The sequence below is a fragment of the Periplaneta americana genome, chromosome 7 (assembly GCF_040183065.1).
Source record: "Periplaneta americana isolate PAMFEO1 chromosome 7, P.americana_PAMFEO1_priV1, whole genome shotgun sequence".
In the NCBI taxonomy this organism is placed as follows: domain Eukaryota; kingdom Metazoa; phylum Arthropoda; class Insecta; order Blattodea; family Blattidae; genus Periplaneta; species Periplaneta americana.
The window spans coordinates 61,018,598-61,045,536 of NC_091123.1; the positions used below are offsets into that span (position 1 = coordinate 61,018,598).

Consider the following 26,939-nt stretch of genomic DNA (forward strand, 5'->3'; position numbering starts at 1 on the left):
AAGACATTGAGTACTTACAATAGTCAGCAGTCCTTTATTACAAGGAACTTTTTATGTGTTGTTTAACTAGTCGCGCAAGGAGAAATCAATTTATTTTAATTAACTTCAAAATGACATTTCCCAGCTTCGATGAATTGTATCATACTCTGAAAAACGCCTTCAGAAAGAATATAACGTAAGACTGGCTATACCTCCAATAGAATGCTTTCTATAGCATTTGTGGCAAATTATTGCCCATAGTTGTATACATTTAATTGTTGAAATGAAACTGTAATAAATAATAAGTGCATTTATAGTCGCGACGCTGTTATTCCCGGCGTGACTCCTCCTCTTTGCTTACGTCTTAGGAAGTCAAGGCTCTATAAAGTCTAGGTAGGTAGTATCATTCGCCATTTGTGTTTGTTCATTGCCGAGCTACCAGACGAGGGATCTATTTGCCACACCGTTAAACATTATCATGTCGTAGCTCCTATGATAATAAATCAAACGCACTGTAATTCAGCAAATAATTGAGCAGCAAATAACGTCCTCGTGTGCTTTCTGCGAACGCCAACGAAAGAGCCAAAATGGCGGGCGATTATATATTAAGTATTTATCCAGCCTTAGGAAATGCTTTACATCTTCATCAGCGAATCACAAGACGCACACGTTTAAATGTAGCCGACCTGCAACGTGATTGGCTGCCGGAAATTAAAGCGACGGGACTATAATTTCATATTCACTTTGGAGAAAATATATTACTGTACGTATATTACCGGTACTTTAGTAGAAGGTACAGAGAGAGGGATTAGGAGGAATTGTCAATAATAATTATAGTTTACTAGAATGAAATATGTTAAGGTTAGCATTTGTTTTATTTTCAGAAACTGAAATTTTATCACTGTTATCACTTTTTATTAAAAGCACATAGAGATTTAAACATTTTTTTTGCCCAGCCAAAAGTGCCGTTGTTTTGGTATTGTCGGTTATGTCTGTGCCGGGTACGAGGGATTTTACTGTATTTCTTGTGTTTGGTTAATATCGCTTCATACTTGCAGTTAATAGGGGAGACTCACTTAAGAGGAGGACTATCGCATAAGATTTCTCTGTTAACGAATATATATAAGCCTACACAGAACTGCCTACATGATTTTAACTCCACGAATCTGGTTCTGTAGATATGTACAACATAATATATACTACAGTTGTCATTTGTTTTCGTGCTACGTGTAAGCGTAGGAGCATATGACAAAAGTTTATTTAACAAGATTAGATTAGTTTCAAGTTCGACACGGATACGAACTAAATTATCGAGCGGTTTGCACTATATGTTATATATTTGTTATGACTTTATACCTAGTGACAGTTCCGTGGGAGACTAAACATTAATTGTAATATTGACATTTCTGTTATTATAATAAATGGAAACCAATCCTTCGTGCTTCGGTTGATTAACTGACTTTCAGCTGTGAGTTATTTGCATTGTTCTTAGCGATAAGGTTACTAAATGTTATAGATCAATATGCATTTACGTATTACACACTGGTTCTTGGGACTGAAAATTACTTGTAGAAATATCTTTTTTTAAATTCTGGCCACTTAAGACGTTATTAGTGGTGCTTTTATAAGTTCTCAAACACATGGCATTTTTTTTATCAGACTCAAAACAGACACGCCCTTTCATCAGTGGCGGATTGCTTGACTGTATTAGGTAATTCAGTGGTTACAGTGACAGCTGTTGTATATGAGATTTTAGGGTTCAACCTTGGCCGACAGTGATGGTTTAAAGCAGTGATGTCAAAGCAAGCGCATTTTTCTGACCTTGACGTCGTGCGCGGGCATCGAGCGCTAGGAATGGAAGGAGGATTAAGCAGCCTGCTGGATTAAGAAAACAGTGGTGCACAAACTTCAAACGGAACGTGAAATTTTATGTCTTTATTTTTATAGGCGTCTTTCTATTTGATATTATCTATATTGTATGTAAAACAAAAGTATTTACACCAATTTCTTAATATTGCAGTTGCGTTTTAAACGTTAATAACACAATAAAAAGTTATGAAAGAATATTCACATAAATTTCATAGTACCTACAACTATACTGTACTAGGTGAATGAAATACATCATTCATTAAGAAAGCGATATCCCCCCCACAAAGAGATTGAGTATGACATGATAAGTTGGAATTAATCTTGATGGTATCTTTAGCCTTATAAAAGTAATCAATGAACTAATCAAAACAATACCTAGATACTGTATATGTTTTAAGTGTAACTAATAGTCCATAACAAAACTCTTATCGCATTATGCTTTTAAGATGATACTGGTGCATAACTTCCTATCATGAAATATTAAATTATTTTCTCTAAATCTGCCGAAGCTATAGGACTGACGTTTTTACAACACATGGGCACATATATTTTGCTTACGATGTGATAGTAGTTGCTTTGTTATTTCATTTGCTTACATACATTAATTTTCCATGCGAATATTTAAAAAAATTGTAATACACTATCTTCAGTAATACGTATTTACGGTATATTAGATTTACGAAAGCATTATTTCAGAACCTGTAGGATTACAAAATAAATAGGCCTATATCTGAAAATTTCACTTTTCTATAAAAAAAAGTTGAAAAAAATATTCCTTTTGAGTTAAAAAAAACTTGTGAAAAATGAGCATTAAAATTAAAACTTACATTCTTATAATGCAATTATACTTCTCAGACAAATCTAAAAATTAACATGGATACAGTTTTAATAAGTTCTCTTCCTTTTGTCCATTAAATCAGTGCTGGCCATCCCTGTATATAGCTCGACCAAGCGGTATATACTACGTCACTCGTCTGTCTCTTTCCGCTGTAAAGCGTTTAGGCTCTCCTAGGCCCTAAAGCGCCCGCTAGCGCCTTTGGGCATCAATTGACATGACTGGTTTAAAGTGTAATAGAATATTTAGCATAGTCTCTTGGGAGAGGAAAGTATAACGCAGGCCCGGGCATTCATATCTCAATCGAGTCACTGCAAAATATTCATTAACTCCGCACTCCACATTCCCCGGCAGAGACAGTCCTGTATCAAACCGATACGAGTAGGCCTCAAGACATTGCTGAGTGGCGGATTGTATAAGGCATGCATCATAGCTTTCGGCTCCCACTGGCCGCCTCAAATCCACCACTGATGCACAGTGCTTTACTATGTGTTCATTCATAAAACAGTGAAACGGAAAGGACATGGACGGGGGTATCTCCTTTCCTTTTCCCTTCCGCTTTATGTCCATGGCTGATATAACGAGTACTCTACTTCGTCCTTCAGTGCATGCAGTTTGTACTGTCAGGATCTGTGCTTTCGATTATTAATTTGAGACATCGCTTGTATTCCATTATCTCTTCAGATACAGCGGTAGTTTCTTACTTTCACTAGCCTTCCTATTACAGCGCTCACCAATCCCATTATTCCTTTTATTTTCTCTTCCTAATGATCAAAATTTCTCTGAAAATTTAATCAGAAAATATTTATCTTACTAAGCAATTTTTTGAAAGCTCATGAAAAAAAGTAGATCTTTCAACAAAATACAATCAAACTAAAATGTCATATTATAACACTCAGTGTTATAGTGTTTTTATAATACTCCGGCGTTACCATCTTTGATTTCGTGCCGGATCTGATGGTCTTTAAATCTACTTAAGCGGGTACAAATTCCAAGTTATTATAATGCATTACTCATTTTTCTTAATTTTCTCACGACGCGCAGTCACGAAATCAGGCCTTAGTATTTTAAACACTCAGTTTCAAGTGTTCGCGCCGATTGTCACTTGTTTCCCACCATATGTTACACGGTAGCATTTGTAACCAGTGAACAAATCGGTTCAACACTATTGCAGACCTACATTAAAAATGACTGTTGTTGGTTAGGAAATGCACACAAATTAAATAAACTGCTTCAACAAGTATTCTATTAACTATATGAAACAAGTAAGTAAAGTATGTAATTATAAAAAAAATATATGGAAACACCTGAGTTCGAACGGGGAACCTTTCGAGATAGTGTGCAAGTAACAGTGTGTAATATAATAATGTGATTATCTATCTCAAATTTGCTAATACTGTCTATAGATATATCTTAAGTAATAATAATAATAATAATAATAATAATAATAATAATAATATCATTTTCAACAGTAACGTTTGCACTCAATGATTCGGTGTGGCTTCAACTTCATTTCACGCTCTATATCGTCACTGCACCTCCAAAATCCGCTGTGTCAGAAGGAAGCGAAATAGGGAGGATGTCCTTTATCACTTACCCTGTTCAACATCTACTTGGAGGATTTAGTGAGAAATGTTTTCAGAACATGGGAGGAATGATAGTAAGAGGAAGAAGAATAGTATGCATAAAATTTGCTGATGATATGTGTTGTTAGCAGAAGACGAAATGATACAAAAGGATAAGCTACTGGAGCTAAATGACAGCTGTGAGCAGTATGGAATGAAGATAAATGTAAATAAGACGAAGACCATGGTCATAGGAAGAAAAGTAAAGAAGGTAAACTTGAGAATTCTAAATGAGGCAGTAGAGCAAGTGGGACAGCTTCAAATACTTAGGGTGTACTAAAAATAGTAACATAAGCTGCTGCCAAGAAGTCAAAAGGAGAATAGCAATGATAAAGGAAGCTTTTAATAGAAAAAGAAGCATCTTCTGCGAAACTCTGGAGAAAGGACTAAGGAGAAGCCTAGTGAAGTGCTTTGTGTGGAGTGTGGCATTGTATGGGACAGAAACATTAACATTACAACGAAGTGAAAAAAAAAAAAAACTAGAAACATTTGAAATGTGGACATGGAGAAGGAAAAGGAATTGGCTGGGTAACTGGTTGAGAAAAACTGCCTTCTGAAGGATGCACTGAAAGGAATGGTGAACGGGAGGAGAGTTCGGGGCAGAAAAAGATATCAGATGATAGACGACATTAAGACACATGGATCATATGCGAAGACTAAGAGGAAGGCAGAAAATAGGAAGACTGGAGAACGCTGAGTTTGCAGTGAAAGACCTGCCCTTAGGCAGAACACTTTGAATCAATTAATAAGAAAAATTATGAAATTATACAAAAAGTAGCTTTGAAAATCTAGGTAATTAAACGTGACAATGCTGTTTTCTTTCTCCTTAAAAAAAAAAAAAAAAAAAAAAAAAAAAAAAAAAAAAAAAAAAAAAAAAAAAAAAAGCAAAGCGCATTTTGGAGGCCCAGCGACAATATCCTTCAATGGATATCTGGGTCTCCGTGACTTTGGTGAACCATTCCGGTGTATTCAGAAAGGACTTACTGATGTGCTGTTCTGTCTTATTCTAAGTAGCCTACGGGCTTCAGTAATGACGTCGGTAGTTACGTATTATCGCAGTAACACAAAAAGATTTAGTTTGACTTTTAATAGTATGTTACAAATTTTACTTAATAGGTACTTAGGTAGGCCGACTTACCATCCACAGGCCGTAAGAATCTCATCTCAATGTCTTCAAAACTTCAACACAGACGTTTTTTAAGGTCCATCGTCTCGTACAACTGCAACAACATATTAATAAATCGTCTCTTAGTAGTTTCTCGTAGTAACATCCGTCTACTGGTTCTACTTGAAAGTTACTGAGCTTAACATTTTTCTATTTAAAGAATCCAGTTATACAGAGTGTTCAGAACTTATGTTACAGAAGAATATGGTACATATAGGGTACTAAAAGAAACATTTTTCCTTAAGGGATGTGTCCTATCTCGTACCGGTGTGGCGCTGCACTTTTCAGTGTTGTGGCTGGTAGGCAATTATTCATGTAAGGGCCAATGGCTTGACTCTCTGCTGACTGAGCTTTCAATGAAAACCAACAGACAATGATACTTAACTTACAGAAGAGCCTGGAACCGACGCCCCCTTTCTTGTAAACAATACTGGCATCTCCGAAACATTCACTGTCGCATCCGTTCAAATATGTCAGGTGTAGTACGTATGGTGTTACGGGCGTCGACAACCAATGGAAAAAAATCCCATAGGTAACCTAACATAATTGTAGCCTATAAAATTTGTACTACGTGAATGAAATGAAACAATTAATAAAAAGTCAGATGTTCAAATTTATGTAACATCAGAACATATCAAACTCAAAGACCTTATATAGTATTATATGCAAAGTCTTTGATCAAGCTTTCTTCCGTATGGCGTAATAAAATTTGTATTTTAATTATTTATACAGAGATGGCTCCACTGTCAGATTTAATAACTGCGTATTCAACAATTCTTCGTTTAATAAATTATTAATCAGGTAAAAATGTTTAAATTAAATTATGATTTCATAATATAATGAAAATGTATTTCTGTTATAATAATAACAGAAAAGCACAGTACATGTAATTAACATTGTTAAACTTGTGGTCTATATCGCTTTTCGCTGTTGGCATTACTGAATAACATCCAATTTCTTTATTGTAGTAATCGATATTCGTCTATTTCAACTTCACAGAACACACACACTCTTTGACTTCACATTACACTACACAAACACACCCCCACAGGATATACAAACAAAAGGCGCCAAGACCAGCAACAATCAGTTCTGAAGATGGCCGATAACAGCAGAAACATGTTAAGAGTTAATGTAAAAATTTAACAGGAGAAAGACATAATATGTTTTCCAATTTATTATTAACATTTTGTGAGCGAATTTTAGGGATACATTATTAAAATTTTTATTTTATTCACGAAATAGTCCTAATAAATGTCACTCGAGGTCTGAGATTACTATAGATAAATCTCGGCCGCTCAAAAGAAAATCTTAATTTTGAGAATGGACAACACGAACAGTGTTATAATTTACTCTAAAACATTACGACTCTTCTTCCGAGTCAGTCTCCATAAAATAATATCCGTGCTGTAATACAGTGAACCAGCGGTAACACAGGTTCCGGGTTTTGCGGAAGAGTTACCATAGCAACAGCTCAAAGCGTAGGCTTACATAACATTTATTTTGTACGATATTATACCCACATTGAGAGCATCACGCTGTGAGGACTTTGAAGTGTAATACTTCACTGATTTATAAAATGTAGGGCAAGTCCCTCGAGATCCCGGAAGTCATTCCTCTATTTCATTTCATGATTATATTTCTTACGAGTCCTCGAAATAAAGGCAAATATATTATATTACTTACTGAGGAAAAACAACAGTTTATTATTATACAACCTCGATGAAGAATATTGATGCGATTGTGTTGATATCAGGCAAGTATAATGAATCTACCGGCAAGATAGGATACGGAATATAAAACTAACAGTGGGTTTGAGGTTAATATTGCGTGTAGAGTCTGTCCAGGAATTAGGGTAATGAAATGAGGATAAATAAATACAATTTGCTGTAAAATTTAAGTGGTACTTAATGAACGGAATGAATTAAGCTATGGAAAAGTCAATCTTTTAGTAATAATAATAATAATAATAATAATAATAATAATAATAATAATGAATTAAAAATGCATTACTAAGAGCACAAGTATAAAGAACTGCATTTGTGTCACAGGCAATTAACAATTAAGCGGTTAAATGAGTCCGGGGTCCAGCATCGATAGTTACCCAGCATTTGCTCATATTGGGTTGAGGGAAAACCCCGGGAAAAAACCTCAGCCAGGTAACTTGTCCCAACCGGGAATCGAACCCAGGCCAGCTAGTTTCGCGGCCAGACGCGCTAATCGATTAACAATTAACGGAGAGGCTATATTCTATATAAGCACATGAGAATATCCGTTAAATATTTGCTAGTAATTGTAACATAAAATATAATATAAACAGATAAAACTTTAGCTCGCTCCTGAAAGAGTATAACTAGAATATTGTTCATCTGTATGAGAGTAATGCCAAGCTTGTATTGACTTTATACAGTTTATGCATACATTGTACACACGTATCTTTCGAATCCAAACCATAATCGAATATATTAATTTTTAAAATATATACGAGTAGCATCCCCACTCCATGGATTATGATAAACTCTTCAAAGTAGGTTATGTATACAGTATTTGCGGACCCCCTTGAGTGTAAGAATGGATAAGTTTACATTGTTGAATTTATCGGATATGACGTAAGCATTTCAATGGCAACAGAAGTATAACTTCCGTTCCACAAAATTCTTTCATTTTTTCTTAGTGTGGGTTTAATATAGACGTAACGAGTCAAATTTTAAAAATTCCTTAGTTGCTTCAATTGACTAAATACAGCAGTTGTGCGTCAGGATTTCCATGTTAGTTTGAAGAATAATCGATTGCTACAGGAACAGTGAGATGGAACATTTTACCTATGACAGGAGTTCTAATATTATTAGCTTAAGTGGAGGCAGTTAGAGGGTTGTGAAGAAGAGTAAATCGAGATATCGTGAATAAAATGAAATAATTATTCACAATGAATTGAATATTTATCACCTGGAAAGATGAACGCAAAACAATGAACAAGCGAAAAAATAAAAATAAAAAAAGAGTTTCCACAAGAAATATGAATATCTTCTGAGATATTACTTCGGTAAAGTCCGAGAAAGATGGCTAAATATGAAACGATACTCCTGAAGTGACATGATTATGATGATTGATGACGATCACAAAGTGTCATAACGATTACAAGGTGAAGATTATGGTGAGGTGACATGAGGAGATATGAAATAGTGGTGTGATGAAGGTGGTGACGCGAAGGTATCGTGTCGTGGGTGACGGAGTGGTGTTGTTGTGACGAGGGTGATGTGGTGGTGTCGTGACGAGGGTGACATGTTGGTGTTGCAAGGCAAATTATTTTCCTTGGTGGCGAGGGTGATCGCGAGGAGGTGTCGTGACGAGGGTGACTGTTGGTGTTGCAGAGAGCAAGGAAAATTATTTTCCTTGGTGGCGAGGTGTCGTGACCAGGGTTACAGCTTGGTGGTGTCGTGACGAGGGTGACGTGTTGGTGTTGCGGCGAGCAAGGAAAATTATTTTCCTTGGTGGCGAGGGTGATGGCGAGGAGGTGTCGTGACGAGGGTGACGTGTTGGTGTTGCGGCGAGCAAGGAAAATTATTTTCCTTGGTGGCGAGGGTGATCGCGAGGAGGTGTCGTGACGAGGGTGACTGTTGGTGTTGCAGAGAGCAAGGAAAATTATTTTCCTTGGTGGCGAAGGTGATCGCGAGGAGGTGTCGTGACCAGGGTTACAGCTTGGTGGTGTCGTGACGAGGGTGACGTGTTGGTGTTGCGGCGAGCAAGGAAAATTATTTTCCTTGGTGGCGAGGGTGATGGCGAGGAGGTGTCGTGACGAGGGTGACGTGTTGGTGTTGCGGCGAGCAAGGAAAATTATTTTCCTTGCTGGCGAGGGTGATCGCGAGGAGGTGTCGTGACGAGGGTGACGTGTTGGTGTTGCGGCGAGCAAGGAAAATTATTTTCCTTGGTGGCGAGGGTGATGGCGAGGAGGTGTCGTGACGAGGGTGACGTGTTGGTGTTGCGGCGAGCAAGGAAAATTATTTTCCTTGGTGGCGAGGGTGATGGCGAGGAGGTGTCGTGACGAGGGTGACGTGTTGGTGTTGCGGCGAGCAAGGAAAATTATTTTCCTTGGTGGCGAGGGTGACCGCGAGGAGGTGTCGTGACGAGGGTGACTGTTGGTGTTGCAGAGAGCAAGGAAAATTATTTTCCTTGGTGGCGAAGGTGATGGCGAGGAGGTGTCGTGACCAGGGTGACAGCTTGGTGGTGTCGTGACGAGGGTGACGTGTTGGTGTTGCGGCGAGCAAGGAAAATTATTTTCCTTGGTGGCGAGGGTGATGGCGAGGAGGTGTCGTGACGAGGGTGACGTGTTGGTGTTGCGGCGAGCAAGGAAAATTATTTTCCTTGGTGGCGGGGGTGATCGCGAGGAGGTGTCGTGACGAGGGTGACTGTTGGTGTTGCACAGAGCAAGGAAAATTATTTTCCTTGGTGGCGAGGGTGATGGCGAGGAGGTGTCGTGACCAGGGTGACAGCTTGGTGGTGTCGTGACGAAGGTGACGTGTTGGTGTTGCGGCGAGCAAGGAAAATTATTTTCCTTGGTGTCGTGGGTGATGGCGAGGAGGTGTCGTGACGAGGGTGACAGCTTGGTGGTATCGTGACGAAAGTAATGTGGACATGTCATGACAAGGGTGAGGATGTGGTATTGTCGTGAGGAGGGTGACAACGTGGATTTGTTATAAGGAGGGTGACGTCGTGGCGATGGTGACGACGTAGTAGTGTCGTGAGGAGGGTGACGGCGTGGAGGTGTCGTGACGAGGGTGACCGACGTGGTGGTGTAACGACGGTGCCGTAGTAAGGGAGACGAGCATGGCGGCGGTAGGTGATTTTACGTGACGTGATGTGAATATTATGTAATTGGGAGTTCATGGCGACCTACAGTAATACTTCAGACGACAGTACTCTCTGATCCATTGTTCTTAAGGGGACACTTCACTGAAAATGACAACTTTTTTCCTAATAATTTGTTTTCAACTAAATTTTGAGAGCACGTATATTATGTAAAGGACTGACAAAATTCAAATTTTGAACTCCCAAATGTTTCTGACTTTTGATTTTTTATTTTTTTCTATTATTTTTAGATATATTTTCAAACCCGAGTTTTTAATAGAAGATCTCAATTTTTAAGCTTCCTTTTTTTGTTACATTTACAAGACATAGAGAAACATTTCTATGCATTCATTTTATGAAATATATCTCATTTATTCACTGAAATTTGGTGTTGAATAAAAAAAATACGGAAAATGGATTTGAAAATAAAGTGAATACTTATGTAAATTAATATTCTCCTCCGGTACATTCTTCTAATATCTTCAGGGAGCCAATTTTAAAACAAAAAGTTACTAGATTTGTAATCAGAAATTTTAAAAAAGAATTCTTCGATGAAAAAACAATTTTGACAGCTTTTTAAATTCTACGCCCCCTTACAGCCTTAATTTAAAAAAAATGTAAACATATTTGTAATCAGAATTGAGCTGAATCCATTTGGGGTATGAAAATGTAAATTCTGAAGAAGTGAAATAGCTAAAAAATTTTTTTGGAAAATTTTCATGATTTTCAATGGAGTCTCCCCTTAATCCTAGATATGTGCAGTCTGACATGATATGGTGACAGGGACGACGTGCTACAGTAACGAGTATGACGACGTGGTGACGCTATTAGTATGATGTGCTGATGAATGTGACTCATGGTGTTATGTTAAGATGATGTGACGTAGTGACGAATATTACGATGATATCTCTGACGAATATGACGATGTGATATAGCAGCAAAAATTGTAGTAATTCAGATTACTTGTTCTTTCTTACATTTTTGGACGAATCTATTAGGAGTGACTTCCCAGTTTTCGAATTGAACTATCTTCTTTTTTTTTTTAATTTTTTTCAGAACATGTCAAAGTGAACTGCTTTCTCTCCGGAAAAACTGTTTTATTTGTTGGTTGCTATTACAGTAATTCAAATCTCTCGATGATCTTTCTTTATTCTGCATATCTGGCATTATGAAGAATTCCATGTAGAAGGTTGGACATCATCAGTTGAAATGTATGATATCCAGTGATAGAATGAGGATAATAGCTGTGATGATGATGATGATGACGATGACTGTAACTACGAGTATGACAGCGAGCAGAACTGAATTTTGATGTGGATGAGAAATGATCAGATAATTGTTAGGGCCCACTCATTTAGACAGTGTTCTTTACATACCTTACATCGACGAAACGGACCCCGGAAAAATATATATTTCCTCCGCTCTCTCTCTCTCTCTCTCTCTCTCTCTTAGAAAACCTCGTAATACAAAACTTCGATCGTATGCAGGTGTGGTACGGTAACGCTAACCACTCGACACAAAAATAACGGCTGTAATAATATTTTAAACCTCACAAATGAAGACTTGCTAGAAATTTGCATTAAGTTCGACACGTAAATTCCGTTAACACGTTTCTAGACCTCGACAGTTCAACTTAGATAGTATGCAGTGACGTCCAAGTGAATAGGTTCCCTCTTCACTTAATAACGAAGATAAAGCTGACCTAACAGATATCGTTCTTTAAGGACAATCGGAAGTCCTGTTCTTTTTTCAGTAATAAATTGAAGTTAAGTTACTACGCCTACTTCTTTCAGGCACAAGCAATCGGGACTCATGAATTATTAAATACGAATAAACAACCATTTTTTCCTTTCATTTTAATTTCAGTGGTTTCTTACGTCGTTCATATATCTGGAATTTTATTTTGTAGTTATATCATCATCGTATCATCTTCAACCTGACCGTTATCACCGTTGTCACTGTCATGGTCGCCTTCGTCATTGTCAAGGTCGCCGTCGCGCGTCGTCACTGTCGTGGCCGCCGTCGTATTGGGTTTGCGGGCCTTTCGTCCACTACATTTTGTCCACAATTCGTTTCGTCCATTATCTTTCGTCCACGTTCTCTTGTCCATAACCGATTGGTCCGTACAATTTACGTCCATCCATACATTTTGTCCACACCTTTTATGTCCATAACCTTTCGTCCATGTTAGAATACACTTACAATTGCAACAGAAGATACTGTCATCATTGTCGTCTGTTTCTTAGATACGTTTCATTTTCCTTTGGATATTAAAAAAGTATGAATATATAATTTTGGATATTAAAAATTATGGCAGAGATTGTATACACATGTCGGAGGCAACCAATGTTACATTATAATGGGTACTGCTACGACTTCCACTCAGTTAGCAAAGATGGAAGAAGATATTGGAGATGTGAGGATCAACAGAACTGTAATGCAAAATGCATAACTGGGACTGACTTAGATGACACCCTATATACAGGGTATAAAGACGGTACTGCAAAACATCAACATAATGCAGGTGTGGAGGGCGAAGTTAGGAAAATTATGAATGACCTTAAGAGACGTGCAGAAGAAAATTCCAACGAATCTCCGACAGAAGTCATGCGTGCAGCTCTTCGCGTCGCGGCGTCGTGCGGACCAGGAAACCTTTCTGATGTTGCCGGACAGAGACATGTGAACCGAACTCAAAATAAAACTTGGCCACCAATTCCTCGAACTTTACAACAACTTGTTCTCAGAGATAAATAAATTTAAATAAATTACATTTTCACCAAATGAAATATGTTTCATGTCATCTATTTTTTTTACCATAGTGTAACGAAATAGTGAAACGAAAACATAATGGACGAAGCATGAAAATAGACTAAATAATCAATGGACAAAACTTAATGGACGAATCATGAAATGGAAAAATCTGTCAGTGGACAAAAAAAAAGTGGACGAAACGTAGTGGACCAAAGGCCTATAACGTCTTGATCACCATCTTCACTGTCATGGTCGCATTCACCTTGTCTTTGTTGCAGTCGTCATTGTGTTTACCTCAGTTGTCACTACCGTTGTCGCATTCGTCATTGACATGGTCGCATTCGTCATTGCCGTGGTCACATTCGTCATGATCGTCGCATTCGTCATAGTCGTGGTCGCAGTTTGCCATTGTCGCATTTGTCATTGTTGTGGTCGCAATAGTCATTGTTTTGGTTGAAATCTTCACTCTTGTGGTCGAAATCTTCACGCTTGTGGTCGAAATCGTAATTTTCTTGGTCGCATTCGTCATCGTTGTGGTCGCTATCCTCATTGTCTTTGTAGCATTCGTCATTGTGTTTGTCTCAGTCGTCACTGCTGTGGTCGCATTCGTCATAGTTGTCGAATTCATCATTATTGTGGTAGCATTAGTCGTCATATTCATTATCGTAGTCATTGTCGGCATCGTCTAAACGTCAATATTCTTAACCAGCTATCATCAAGGCTGGATTAGGAGACTCATTTCATGTAAATAACAATTAATGCCATGTCCATTGTATTCTATAGACCTATTGGTAAATTTTTGTGGTTAGTTCGTGTATTTCTAACTTTTGTTTATATCTTTCTTTTTTCTTTCTTTCTTTCTTTCTTTCTTTCTTTCTTTCTTTCTTTCTTTCTTTCTTTCTTTCTTTCTTTCTTTCTTTCTTTCTTTCTTTCTTTGTCTAGAAATCTGTAGCACCCCATTACTCTTAGAAATTTTATTTCTGAAAACTATATTTTCTATATATGAAATTTCTTTTAGTCCAAGACTCTATTCCATATAGGCTAGACCTAATAACGTTGGGATTGCCATACTTGTATGCAATTTGATTTGGGTGTATTTTCTTGTTTTATTGCGCCAAGTGAATAAAAAGTAAGTTACAGTTCTTATGGTCCCGCACGTGTTGGAATGTGGCTATTTTTCTTGAATATCCTGGTCTGACATAATTTATAGCTAAGGTATAGCCAAACTATTTAAATTTGGAAACTTGTTCTGTCGGTTCGTTATTAATGACAATGCGAGGTCTAACGTGATCTGTGTCTTTAACGGCTATGACTTTCGTTTTAGTATTCGAAATTTTCATATTGAATTGTGATGATATTTTTACATTCAGGTATAGAAATTATTATTTATATGCACAGTATTCAATAGGTTAATTCGTAAGAACTCTAAAACTGTGTGTCTAGTCAAGCAAATTTCATGCATAACCATCGTCGTCGTCGTCGTCATCATCATCATTATCGTCTATTATCTATCTTTATGGATTAGACCAATTGATATGCTTCCTTTTTCACTTGAATCTCTTATTTAACGACGCTGTATCAACTTGAGCTTATCTACCGTCGGTGGAATGGTGACAGTGAAAAGTCATTTGGTGATGAATCCGATTATTCGTCGTATTACCTGACATTCGTCTTATAACTCAGAAAAAACTCGAAAAAAAGAAGTGACAGGGGATTGAAACAGGATCCCTGTAATTGCGATGTTTCTCTGATGTTTAGATTTTTAATGAATTGGTTATTATATATAAGGATTGTGAATTTGAGAGTGAAATAAATTGAATGAAGTTTGTGTGTTGAATTATTAATGATTATGATGAATATAGCCCTCCATATATCTGTAGAAGTATATAACATAGGATTACTGTGTTTCACCTGAATTGGTTTGTTAGAGTGCCGTTAGTAAGAGTCTGTGATAAGAGAAATAAATATAATTCATGCAAGAAAGTAAGCAAGAGTCTGATCTGTTGCTAAGCAAGTGACGTCAGAGTTGGATATTTTCATAAAGATTTATCCAACTGTCCTAATATTTGCAAAAAGAATTGTGATTTTCATGACTGTCTAATGCGCCAAAAATTAAACTATCCTAAATAATGTGTTTGAGACTGGTAAAAAAATCCTTTCAATGAAACTAGAGAAAGAAAATAGACTTCCAATAGATCCGTTCCCTTAAGACGACAAAGAATACAGACAAGGCAAGAATTACAGTATATTATACACTGTACAGTAGAATCGGGAGGGTGATCAATTTCCGCTTTTGCCGGAAATTGAACCCAGGTCCGATAAACGTGTAACTAGAAGCGCTACTAATGAACAACAGCGAAGAACATGAAATGCGTTTCTCTCTATTGAAACTGCATTCTGATTGCAACACTCAAAGGAGAACGAACGCTCTGCTTAAAGGAAACACTACAGTGTTGCTAGAAAGTTTAGGGACATCTTATAATTATTCTTATAAAATGCTGCCCTAGCCTTAAATTATTAGAGAAACTAACAATGTTTTAATTGTTGATTAACAATAGGAAATACTAATTTTAGTGCAACTTTGGTATTTAGTATATGACTGTTAGTACTTATAGAGAATTTGTAAGTTTTTCAAACAAAATAAAAAATATTACATTTTCAGTATTAAAGTTCAAAATGAATGAATAACTAATTGATGCGTCCACCGTTGTGGTCTCGTTGTAGCGTGTTCGCTCTCAAACCCAGCGGGCCGGGGTTCGATTCTCTGCGTTGTACGAGTTGCATGGGTAAGGTTTTTTTCGGGGTTTTTCCCTCACTCCTATGGATGAATATCAGGTAACTTTATCAGGCGTATGGAACCCCACTCATTCTCGCCACTTCCTTTCCCCCCTTATCATCCTTTCCTTATCAATTCTGTTGTCTTCCTTTGTTTTCAGATTTCGCCTGCGGCGGTCCTCCGAAGCTTCTGACGCTCTCGGCCGGCCTCCATGGATGTCAAAGCGTGGCAGCTGATGACCCAGCAGCGGAACCCACTCTCCTCTAGATGGGAGAGGTGGCCTACGTGTCAGACCATTGAGGAGACGGGGGAGGGGTGGCGTACACCTCTGACCGTTTGAGGGGGGAATGTGGGGGGCTTTTGGGGTGGAATAGTACACGGACTTGGAGAGATGGCGGGACTGGTCGTTAGGGTAGGTAGGTCGGTTCGGCGTGTGTGCGGTTGGTGAGCTTGCAACTCATCGCAGGGGCGCACAATAGACCTCAGGTCGCGGTGCATAGGGGTTCCCCTCCCGGCCTCAGAGAGAGAGAGAGAGAGAGAGAGAGAGAGAGAGAAACTAATTGATGCATCATTCTCAATTTGTTGTTAGATAATGTAGGATATATTAGGCCTACTCTTTAATGTTTAGGTGAGGGGTTTAGACTTTTTCTATTGCTGGTTGTCACAGTCAAAAAATTAAGACAACGTTTTGAAAGGTGGTTCTCCCTTCGTCTTCAGGTGAAAGGAAAGGGAGAAAGGAAAAACCTACTGTTGAAATCGTTACGTACAGCTATTCTGTATAACTGATCGATTGATTCCTGGCTTCGGTGGAGATTCTAATTAAGAAAAACCCGAAGTCATTATCAGTATGTTGGCACTAAACCAAACGGAATAAAAAAGATGGGCGTGAAGTGGCTAAAAAATTGATGAAAGACACACAAAAGGAGGGGGCGAGGAACTAAAAAAATGTGAACAAGTGTTATGATACCTCGATAGAAAATTAAAGAAGGTAAAAAAGGAAAAAAAACTAGTAACAAGGACATGATAAAAAAACTACTACTGCCACCTAGCGGTAGCAGATATTACTACTAACTACTAAGCTGCAACACTAGGTTGCGTTGTCTAAAGGTGGAGATGACCCCAGACGGTCTACGTGGTGTTGATGACAGCATTCTTTCCCTAGTATTGAATATTTCTGATGTCTTGCTCAACTTTATGATACCTCGATAGAAAATAAAAGAAGGTAAAAAAGGAAAAAATTAGTAACAAGGACATGATAAAAAATTACTATTGCCACCTATTTTCTATCGAGGTATCATAACACTTGTTCACATTTTTTTAGTTCCCCGCCCCCTCCTTTTGTGTGTCTTTCATCAATTTTTTTAGCCACTACACGCCCGTCTTTTTATTCCGTTTGGTTTAGTGCCAACATACTGCTAATGACTTCGGGTTTTTCTTAATTAGAATCTCCACCGAAGCCAGGAATCAATCGATCAGTCATACAGAATAGCTGTACATAACGATTCCAACAGTAGGTTTTTCCTTTCTCTCCTTCCTTCCACCTGAAGACGAAGGGAGAACCACCTTTCGAAACGTTGTGTCTTAATTTTTTGATTGTGACAACCAGCAATGGAAAAAGTCCAAACCCCTCACCTAAACATTAATGATCCACCATTGCTTTCCAACCCCTCATTTAGACCTACTCTTTAAGTTGGTAAAGATGAAATATTTGTAAAAAAATTCTTTGTGTATGTCCTAGCAGTTTCTAAAGTTGTCTTTTAAAAAAAATGAGGACATTTTGTTATTAGTAGGTTCATCTGTAACCACTGAATGGAGACAGCTGAGGTTTGCACAGCTGCGTCCCCCCTACCACTGTAATTCCAAGGAACGCGGCTCCATTCAGCAGTTACAGATGAACCGACCAATAACTTTAAACTTTAGAAACTGCTATGACATTCAAAAAGAAGATTTTTTATAAATACTTGATCTTTACTAATTTAAAGAGTAATATATCCTACATGATCCAGCAACAGTTGAGAATCTGCACCAATTAGGTACTCATTCATTTTCAACTTTAATACTGAAAATGGTGACTTTTTTATTTTGTTTGAAAAACATAAATTCTCTATAAAGATAACAATCATCATATAAATACCAAAATTGCACTAAAAATTAGTTTTTCCTATTGTTAATCAACAGTTAAAAACATTGTTAGTTTCTCAGAGCCAGGGCAGCATTTTATAACAATTGAATCAGTCATTTTAGAAATGACTCTAGTCCGAAATCACAACACCAATCAAATCTCCATAAAAAATGGCCTTATTTCAGAAATTTGACCTTTCCAAAAGTGTTCAGTTTCCGAACTTTTTTTCTTTTTTTTTTATTATCTTTATATATTACTTAATCATTTGTGTTTGTGTGCCATTTAGTAGGACTTTGCTAATCAACATTTTATGTCTTGTCACCCATATGTATTCTCCAATTAGTATATTAACTGAATAATATATCTCAAGTAAATTAATCGTCCAATTTGTCTCGGGCATTTTTAGATCTTATAAATTGTGTGTGTGTGTATTCCCCTTGTGTGTGTGTGTGTGTGTGTGTGTGTGTGTGTGTGTGTGTGTGTATTCCCCTTATGTTATGTAACTGATTTTGATTATGTGTAATTTTCTACTTTATTTTATATATTATGTAACTGATCTTGTCTATTGTAATTTCCTACTATATTTTATGTAATTCCTAAGTTATTCTCATTTGTGTTGCTTTGTAATCAAATTTTGTATCTCATGTATTTGTATTATTGAAACCTGGTTGAGTGGAAGAGAAGGCCTCATGGCCTTAACTCTGCCAGGCAAAATAAACGTACTACTACTACTACTACTACTACTACTACTACATCTTAATGAATTCATGAAATAGTGTCATTTCTAAGGTACAGTATATTCAAGTATGACGAATACAACAACGTCCTATCAAAAATGTACTAGAGCCCTTTCTAAAATGATAGATTCAATTATAAGGTGTCCCTAAACTTTCTAGCAACACTGCTCATTGCGACAGTGATAAAATCCCAAATTATTACTATATTCCGTCTCACGAGGATGTTAGAATAGAAAAGAAAAGAACGACCCCAAGTTCCCTGTTCAAGGGCCTCCATGTACTTGAATTCAAATCGTCAATTACGAAGTTTCATTCGTGTGAATAAAGATAATAACGAAGTGCAGTTGATATTACGTCGTTGAATCACTGCGCGAAAGGGCGCCGAAGTGGAAGGAGGATTCGCACGGACACGCATTAAGTAGTCCGGCGCCAGGGTAATGAGTGTCTCTACCTACGCAAGGAAACGATAGCACGACCGGATTCTTAGAAACGTGCATCTAGGAATACACAATACACCTTCTAGGCTGATTTCTGTTGGCTGTGGCGTTCCCTTTTATTTTACCTTTTACGGCTCCTTTGTTTTGACTATTATGATTGTCACAGTGATTTCTCGTTTCAGCTTTTATAACCGACGTAAAGAACAAGTTTACTGAGAATTACGTAAGAGTAATTCCTAAAAGACTAATTTGGCCAGATATGACCAAAAGAGGATAAAATCACACAATGCCATGTACTATAATAATAATAATAATAATAATAATAATAATAATAATAATAATAATAATATAGTATTAACAATAACGATGTCTTGCTTATTTACCACATCTCATCTTTATGTTGAGGAGGTGTTTTATAAGAGATTCAATAATTTGTGAAAGAGTATATTTTTCTTTTGGACTTCTCGCACATTATGTTAGTAGTTAGTAGATTAATATGATCTAATATTAAAATGTACTTTGTCTGACAACGTGAAATTCATTGCTTTGATTAAACAGTTTACGATTCACGAGACCTAACCTAAAAATGTATTTTGTTTGATCACGTGAAATGGTTAGCATGAATTCTCGCACATTATGTTAGTAGTTAGTAGGTTAATATGATCTAATATTAAAATGTACTTTGTCTGACAACGTGAAATTCATTGCTTTGATTAAACAGTTTACGATTCACGAGACCTAACCTAAAAATGTATTTTGTTTGATCACGTGAAATGGTTAGCATGAATTCTCGCACATTATGTTAGTAGTTAGTAGATTAATATGATCTAATATTAAAATGTACTTTGTCTGACAACGTGAAATTCATTGCTTTGATTAAACAGTTTACGATTCACGAGACCTAACCTAAAAATGTATTTTGTTTGATCACGTGAAATGGTTAGCATGAATTCTCGCACATTATGTTAGTAGTTAGTAGATTAATATGATCTAATATTAAAATTTATTTTGTCTGACAACGTGAAATTCATTGCTTTGATTAAACAGTTTACGATTCACGAGACCTAACCTAAAAATGTATTTTGTTTGATCACGTGAAATGGTTAGTATGAATTCCGAAAACGAATGCCAGTTTGAAATGTATGCTTTTTAGAATATTTTCTCCATTATTGTAATAAAAGTCTAAACACGAAAGAAATTAATTAAAATGTGAAATGGTGTTTCTATCGATTACCCAAGGGCATGTATCACACGAAATATGTTATATTTATTTACACTTAGCCTACATAACTCTAATCGAATTACCAGATTTTAGAAAAATAGAAGGTAGTTACGCTCTCACTTGCACACAGTATAGACATGGCTATTTTATAAGGGACGAGGGGGACGAATACCAGAAAAGTGTATATTTCATATGCTAGGAAGATGAGCTGACAACAAGGTGGAAGTTTAAAACCATAAAACTTAATAAGGGTTTCGCAATATATTTCGATTTTCAATAGAGGTAGACTAGGTCACTGTCCTCATATCTCCATCTCTTTCTGAAGTGTTTGTGCAAAGATTTTTCCTACGCTACCTGGTTTACAGTTAGAAAATAACAGTACTATTGTGTTTTTAAGTAAGCAATTTATGAGAGAGAAATATTGTCGACATTTTTAGTATGAGTTTGTATTAACAAAATAATTAATATCAACTACAACCGATTAATTTTAATCGACTCGATTATTCCATTAAATATTTTTGATCGATTAATCTTACAACACAAATTGATCGATTAATCGATTAAATCGCACAACGCTAATTATTATTATCATTATTATTATTATTATTGTTATTATTATTATTATTATTATTATTATTATTATTATTATTATTATTATTAGGAAATTGTGTTACAATCCAGTAAAGACGAAAAGAATCACCGCCATTCACTAGGCCTGTTACTTTGTGAAACTGGTCTAAAATGGGTGTTTGAGTAGCGAGACAATTTGTACATGAAACAATGACCGGTTTTGTTTGGGTCCCCTGTCCGCATCAAACCTGCTCCACCGGATGCAGCACGAACTTAACGCCTGTTCTCTACCGCATCTCCTTTAGACCGGATCACACCCGCGTGGCGTCGTCAGGTCACACGAACTTCCCCAAAGAACAGGGAAAGCATTTTCCCCAGTACGAATGGTTAATAAATTACGGAACTTGTCACTTGCTCAAGTGTATTGGAGTTTCCTCATCCACAAGACCTTATCGAAGACACAAAGGCAGAAGAGGCATGGCATTTCAATTGCCTATCGGACAAAACAAATGACCGAGAACATGGCTGCGAAACTTACGAAATAAACGAGCTTCACTTCCTCTTTCTCAACTCACCGATCTTGCAATCTCGTCAGACTTCCAAACTTCACATATTAGTGGCAGTGGTGGTAGTATTTATTCAAAGACGCCTCCAACTATAGAGAGATTTTACGTGGGAGAGAATGACCGATGAATTTTGCCTGGAGTTCTCTATTAAGGACAGGGCTCCTTTTACTTAGGCCTACTGTAAATCTATAGGGGAACAACTTACAAAACTCAGTTGGTCTGCGCATGCGTCAATCTTAAAGAGTAACACAATATAACTATTCACCCCCTTCTTTCTAATTGTCAGCCAATAGTAGCGCGTACTTATAGCAATGATGAGTCAGATAACTTGTCAATCTGTAGCGAAAATGGTTCGGATTAATGAAGGAAAATTCCAGACTCCGCCTCCAGCACAGCGGTAAGGTTTAGTAACCTCCTACAACGGAGTTTTGCCAGTTGTAGGCCTATACGACTCAATATTTCCCAGCTTTACTTACTTCCGGAGGAAGCCATGCTAATAGTAAGGATTTTATCGCCGTTTAAAATTATCGTTTCTGCAGCGCATAAATCCTTGAACCACGAATCCAACGGATAGCATGGTACCGAATCTCTTTAATTACGTGAAACTTTATGGAAACTGGATTTCAAATTAAATTATGATACAGTATTTCTTTTCATGTGTCTTGATACTCCTGCATTTACATTTAAATAAATACACTATCTTTCAGTATATTCTTTTTTTTTAATTGGTTATTTTACGACACTTTTCAACTGCTGTGATTATTTAGCGTCTGACTGAGTTGAAGATGATAATGCCAGCGAAATGAGTCCAGGGTCCAATGCTGGAAGTTGCCCAGGATTTGCTCGCAATGGTTTGAGGAAAAATCCCGGAATAAACCTCAACCAGGTAATTTGTCCCAACCAGGATTTCAACCCGGGCCCGCTCGTTACACGGTCAGGCATGCTGATCGTTACTCCAACGATGGGCTAGTATATTCTTGTGAATAAAAATATTTCCCGGTGCCACACAGCCAATGTAATCACAAATGTGCCTGCTAGAAAGCGTCACCTTTTCATGTATAGTGTGCATTTGCTACTAAAAGGATTTATAAAAGAGTTATATTATCGGTTGTTCTGTATGGTTATGAAACTTGGACTTTTACTTTGAGAGAGAAACAGACGTTAAGAGTGTTCGAGAATAAGGTTCTTAGAAAAATAAGAAAGTTACATAACATAGAACTGCACACTTGTATTCGTCACCTAACACAATTAGGACTATTAAGTCCAGACGTTTGAAATGGGCAGGGCATGTAACACGTATGGGTAAATCTAGAAATTCGTATAAAGTGTTAGTTGGAAGATGAAGGAAAAACGTTTGGGGAGGCCGAAACGTAGATAGGAGAATGATATTAAAATGGATTTGAGGGAGGTGGGATATGATTCTAGGAACTGAATTAATATTGCTCAGGATAGAGACCGATGGCGGACTTATGTGAGGACGGCAATGAACCTCCGGGTTCTCTAAAAGCCATTTGTAAGTAAGTGTGCATTTGCTGTTAGCATACCTGGTGATTTGGCGTCCTGTAGATCGACTCATTGTTGGTTTGGAATAGGCGGACAAAATGACACTCAGGCGTTTAACTCTGCTAAAAAGAAGAAAAATCTTTTGGCCTTCGCGATCTCCAGATCAACTCCTTTGTACTTTCTTAAAGATCGTGTGTGTGTGTGCAACTAAAGCACAAATTTTCCCTGGACTAATGGAACGGATCTTGCACGAGGAGTGCATTTGTGTATTCTTCATGGTGACGGACATATTGACCATAATTTGTGTACGTTTTCTGTAATCTGTAAATAATCCGTTTTTTTTATGACAATTATGGTATGTTTTCATAGAAACAGAATCGTGCTACCAAGAGTTTTGAACCGGTCGGATTAGCAGGTCAATGACATTAAGGGTTGCAGGTATAGTAAAAGGACGGGTTGCTTCTGTCCGTCCTTATACTACACCTGCAACACCTTAATGTCATTGACCTGCTAATCCGACCGGTTTAAAACTCTTGGGGTGACGATTTATTCTGTATGAAAACATACCTACTATAGGCCTACTCTAAAGTTTGAATTCGAAACAATTGTTTCATTTGTCACTGCATGGAAAAGTGGCGCTTTCTGTCGGGCACACTAGTGATGGAATCAAATGTACGATACCCATAAAAGGCTCCTACTACCATAGATGTGTAACGCATCCAAAATCATGAAAATTTGTCCATTTTATGAGCGATCAATTATTTACGAAAGGCTCTGTATAACAAGGAGGAGACTTCTCGTTAATTATTTCATAACTATTTCCTCATTCCATCAGGCTTAATCTCGACACAAAAATGCAACTGATAGTCGAAACGATTCACACATCAATATGACCCCAATGAGTTATCTGTAATAGGAATAAATAATAAAATGACATTACAGAGAATTGAATTTATTTGGAAATGAACACAGATGAGTAGCCTACTTTAGAATTAGACTATGTTAAATTAGCTAGTTCTGTCTTTATACTTCCCGCATTTATTAATTACCCCATTTGTGTAATAATAATAATAATAATAATAATAATAATAATAATAAATTCATGATGATATCACATTCGGTTCTCCTTTATGTTTTATTATGGCTGGCTGGATTCGAAACTACATTGTTTTAAACACACAATTTCAGTCATCCAAGGTGTACTGTGATTAATGATGTCACTGTATTAACAGAAAAGGTGACCAGATTTCTCACTGCCAAGCGCATAAAAATTTCACGTTGCAAGGCATTTCTTAACGACAAAGAATGTGCGTTATATAGGAGTAATGTAAAGAAATAACACAGTAATATATTACGGTCAGAACGCGAAATCCTTCAAAACCTGAAGTTTCTAGGAAATTCTAGTTCTCACAAAGCTCTTTAGGAAATTCTAGTTTTCACTTACGTAATTCAGTTACATCTAGAAATAACTATGGGTCTTTAGGAGATTCTAGTTTTGACTAACATAATTAAGTTAGATCTAGAAATAACTGACTGTTATTAGTAAAAACCCGTTGTAAGTAACGATTTTGGAACATGTTTATGAATTATTTTTGAAGACCTAAATTGTTACTTCTTGCAGTTGTGGGAAAAATCTAGTTCCAGCTGTGAATTAATTTCAACAAATAAAATGACAGAAATTCTGGTAGGACTGAGGTATGACATGTACATATTATACATGCCTGCAGTACATTGCATTTTTCGTTTATGGTAAATCAGCATCAGTCGCTACCAAATGGCTGGTACTTTCACGTGTACAACCAATTTTTTTTTGTGTTTGTGTGAGTGGCTACTTCGATATCCTTTTAGTGCAATTTTTACAAACGTCTCACGTATAATATATTTTTGTGTCTTTGTGTAAATATAAACTGTGAAAATTCCAAAGGTTAAATCATCGAAAAGCGCGGTGATACAGCATTGGATCGAGCATATAACAGGACTCACCAGTGATGGAGAGTGATTTTTGTCAATATTGTAATAAACAAGTACTGTAATGTTATTAAAAATGCGTATGAAGAGAATAAACTTTAAACAGTAATTGGACAGAGGAGTGCAGAGCAGGAAGAAAGAGAAGCACAAGAAGAAAAAAGAAGAAGAAAAAGAAGAAAAACAAGAACAAGAGGACTTGATGCTAGCTATTACATCGTCAAACATCTCCCTAGCCCAGTCGTGGCGAAAATGTGACTCGCGAGCACATTGTGGCTCGCAATTATAGCTGTACATTTCTTTTGATTTCTAACTCCCCAACCCCAACCCTCTCCTCACTGGACTCAAATTCCGTTCCATTTGTCTCTGACCTGCGAGTGGCGTATCGTCGCAATGTCGCTCTCAAAACCATGCACCTCTACAAAATCGAAAGTTTCGAATAGGATGGGAGGACGCATTTTTTTGCTGTCAATATGATGAGTATATTAAATGTATGATTTGTTCACAAGTACGAGTATATTACGAGGAAAACAGTTGTATAACATAAAACGGCATTATAATACATGTTACTAACGAAACATTGAAAGGTTAAGTGTTGTTGTTGTTGTTCTCCTTCTTCTTCTTCTTCTTCTTATTATTATTATCATTATTATTATTATCATCATTATTATTATTATTATTATTATTATTATTATTATTATTATTATCTCTGTACGTCGATCCTTTTTCAGCAGATGTAGCCTACGAATAATGCGGTTAGATCTTCAATTTAAACGCACAGAAATACAATGTGATGTTACATGAAAGCTAGATGTAAGGACTTGACAAATGTGGAACTTTTGAAATTTTTACCAAAAAATAAATATCCAAAGCTTCGTTCTTTCATTTACTCTGTTGAAGCCATGTTCGCTAGAACTTACGTTTGTGAAAAATTATTTTCAACAATGAAAATAGTAAAAACCAAATTTAGATCACGACAGACAGACAAATACCTTCGTGATCACCTACGACTGGCAGTAAGTGACATAATTCCCGATTCTGAAACTCTGTCGCAGAGAAATTCTGAAGACAGTTAATTTTAGGTTGTGATAATGTGTCCTATGTTTTCTTATTCATTTCTTTCTTCGTTGTACTCGTACGTACTAAACATTAGTTTGTAACCTTATACTGTATAAAATTATATTTAAGTGCCTGACGTAAGGAAAATGAAAATCCGTTAATAAGTCAGACAGTTGCTTCACTTCCCCTTCGGGTGTCCGCCTCCCTCCATAGGTGCTATGGACATTGCAAGTTACACAGTGGCTCGGAGCACGACCACATTTTCGCCACGGCTGCCCTAGCCAGAAAGGAAGCCCAAGAAAATTTAAAGAAACGGGCGAAAAGAATGAAGCTGATTTCAGATGCAACACATTCTCCAGTTGGTGTAGGAGGTAACACGTAATACGCATTCCGGATGTCACAGGAGAAAGGCCGACTTGCGAAACCTCATAGGAGTCTGCTTGAGAGAAACGACAACTTGTACAGAATTGAAACAAAGGATGGAATTTTGAATAAACCATATTGCAGGTAGGTCCACTGAATTTTAAAAACTGATAGTGTAGGCTGGTTAATTTCATCAACACCTGGTACATAACACTTTCTATCTTTCAGATCCGAATTTGATGTACGTCCTCAAATTTTCTAGACACGAGAACAGGTGCCAGATGCAGAAATTTCGCTGAGGACTGGAGCAAAGAAGGAAGCCATAGGAAGCGGACAAGGGTTCGTTCGTTGTTCTTGCAAAAAGGAAAATGTGTTTCGAAGTGGTGCTTGTGTGTGAAAAAGAAAATTCTCTGTAACTCTAAATGTCACAATAGCATGCCTTGTTGCAAGTGGCTTGTGAGACAAAAAATAATAATATTGAGTTCTGTAACATAATTACTCGTAATTCAACAAAAAAATAGTAATGTTTAAGATCCCATAACATAAATAT

General features: G+C 37.0%; 1 protein-coding gene across 1 annotated transcript in view; it reads right to left on the bottom strand.

Moving 5' to 3' along the window:
* LOC138703155 (insulin-like peptide receptor) overlaps nucleotides 1–26,939 on the bottom strand; it is a 722,445-nt gene that overhangs the window by 471,486 nt on the left and 224,020 nt on the right. The window contains exon 3 of the mRNA XM_069830809.1: nucleotides 5,447–5,528. The gene's annotated coding sequence lies outside the window, so the exon portion shown is untranslated. The remainder of the gene's footprint in view (nucleotides 1–5,446; nucleotides 5,529–26,939) is intronic.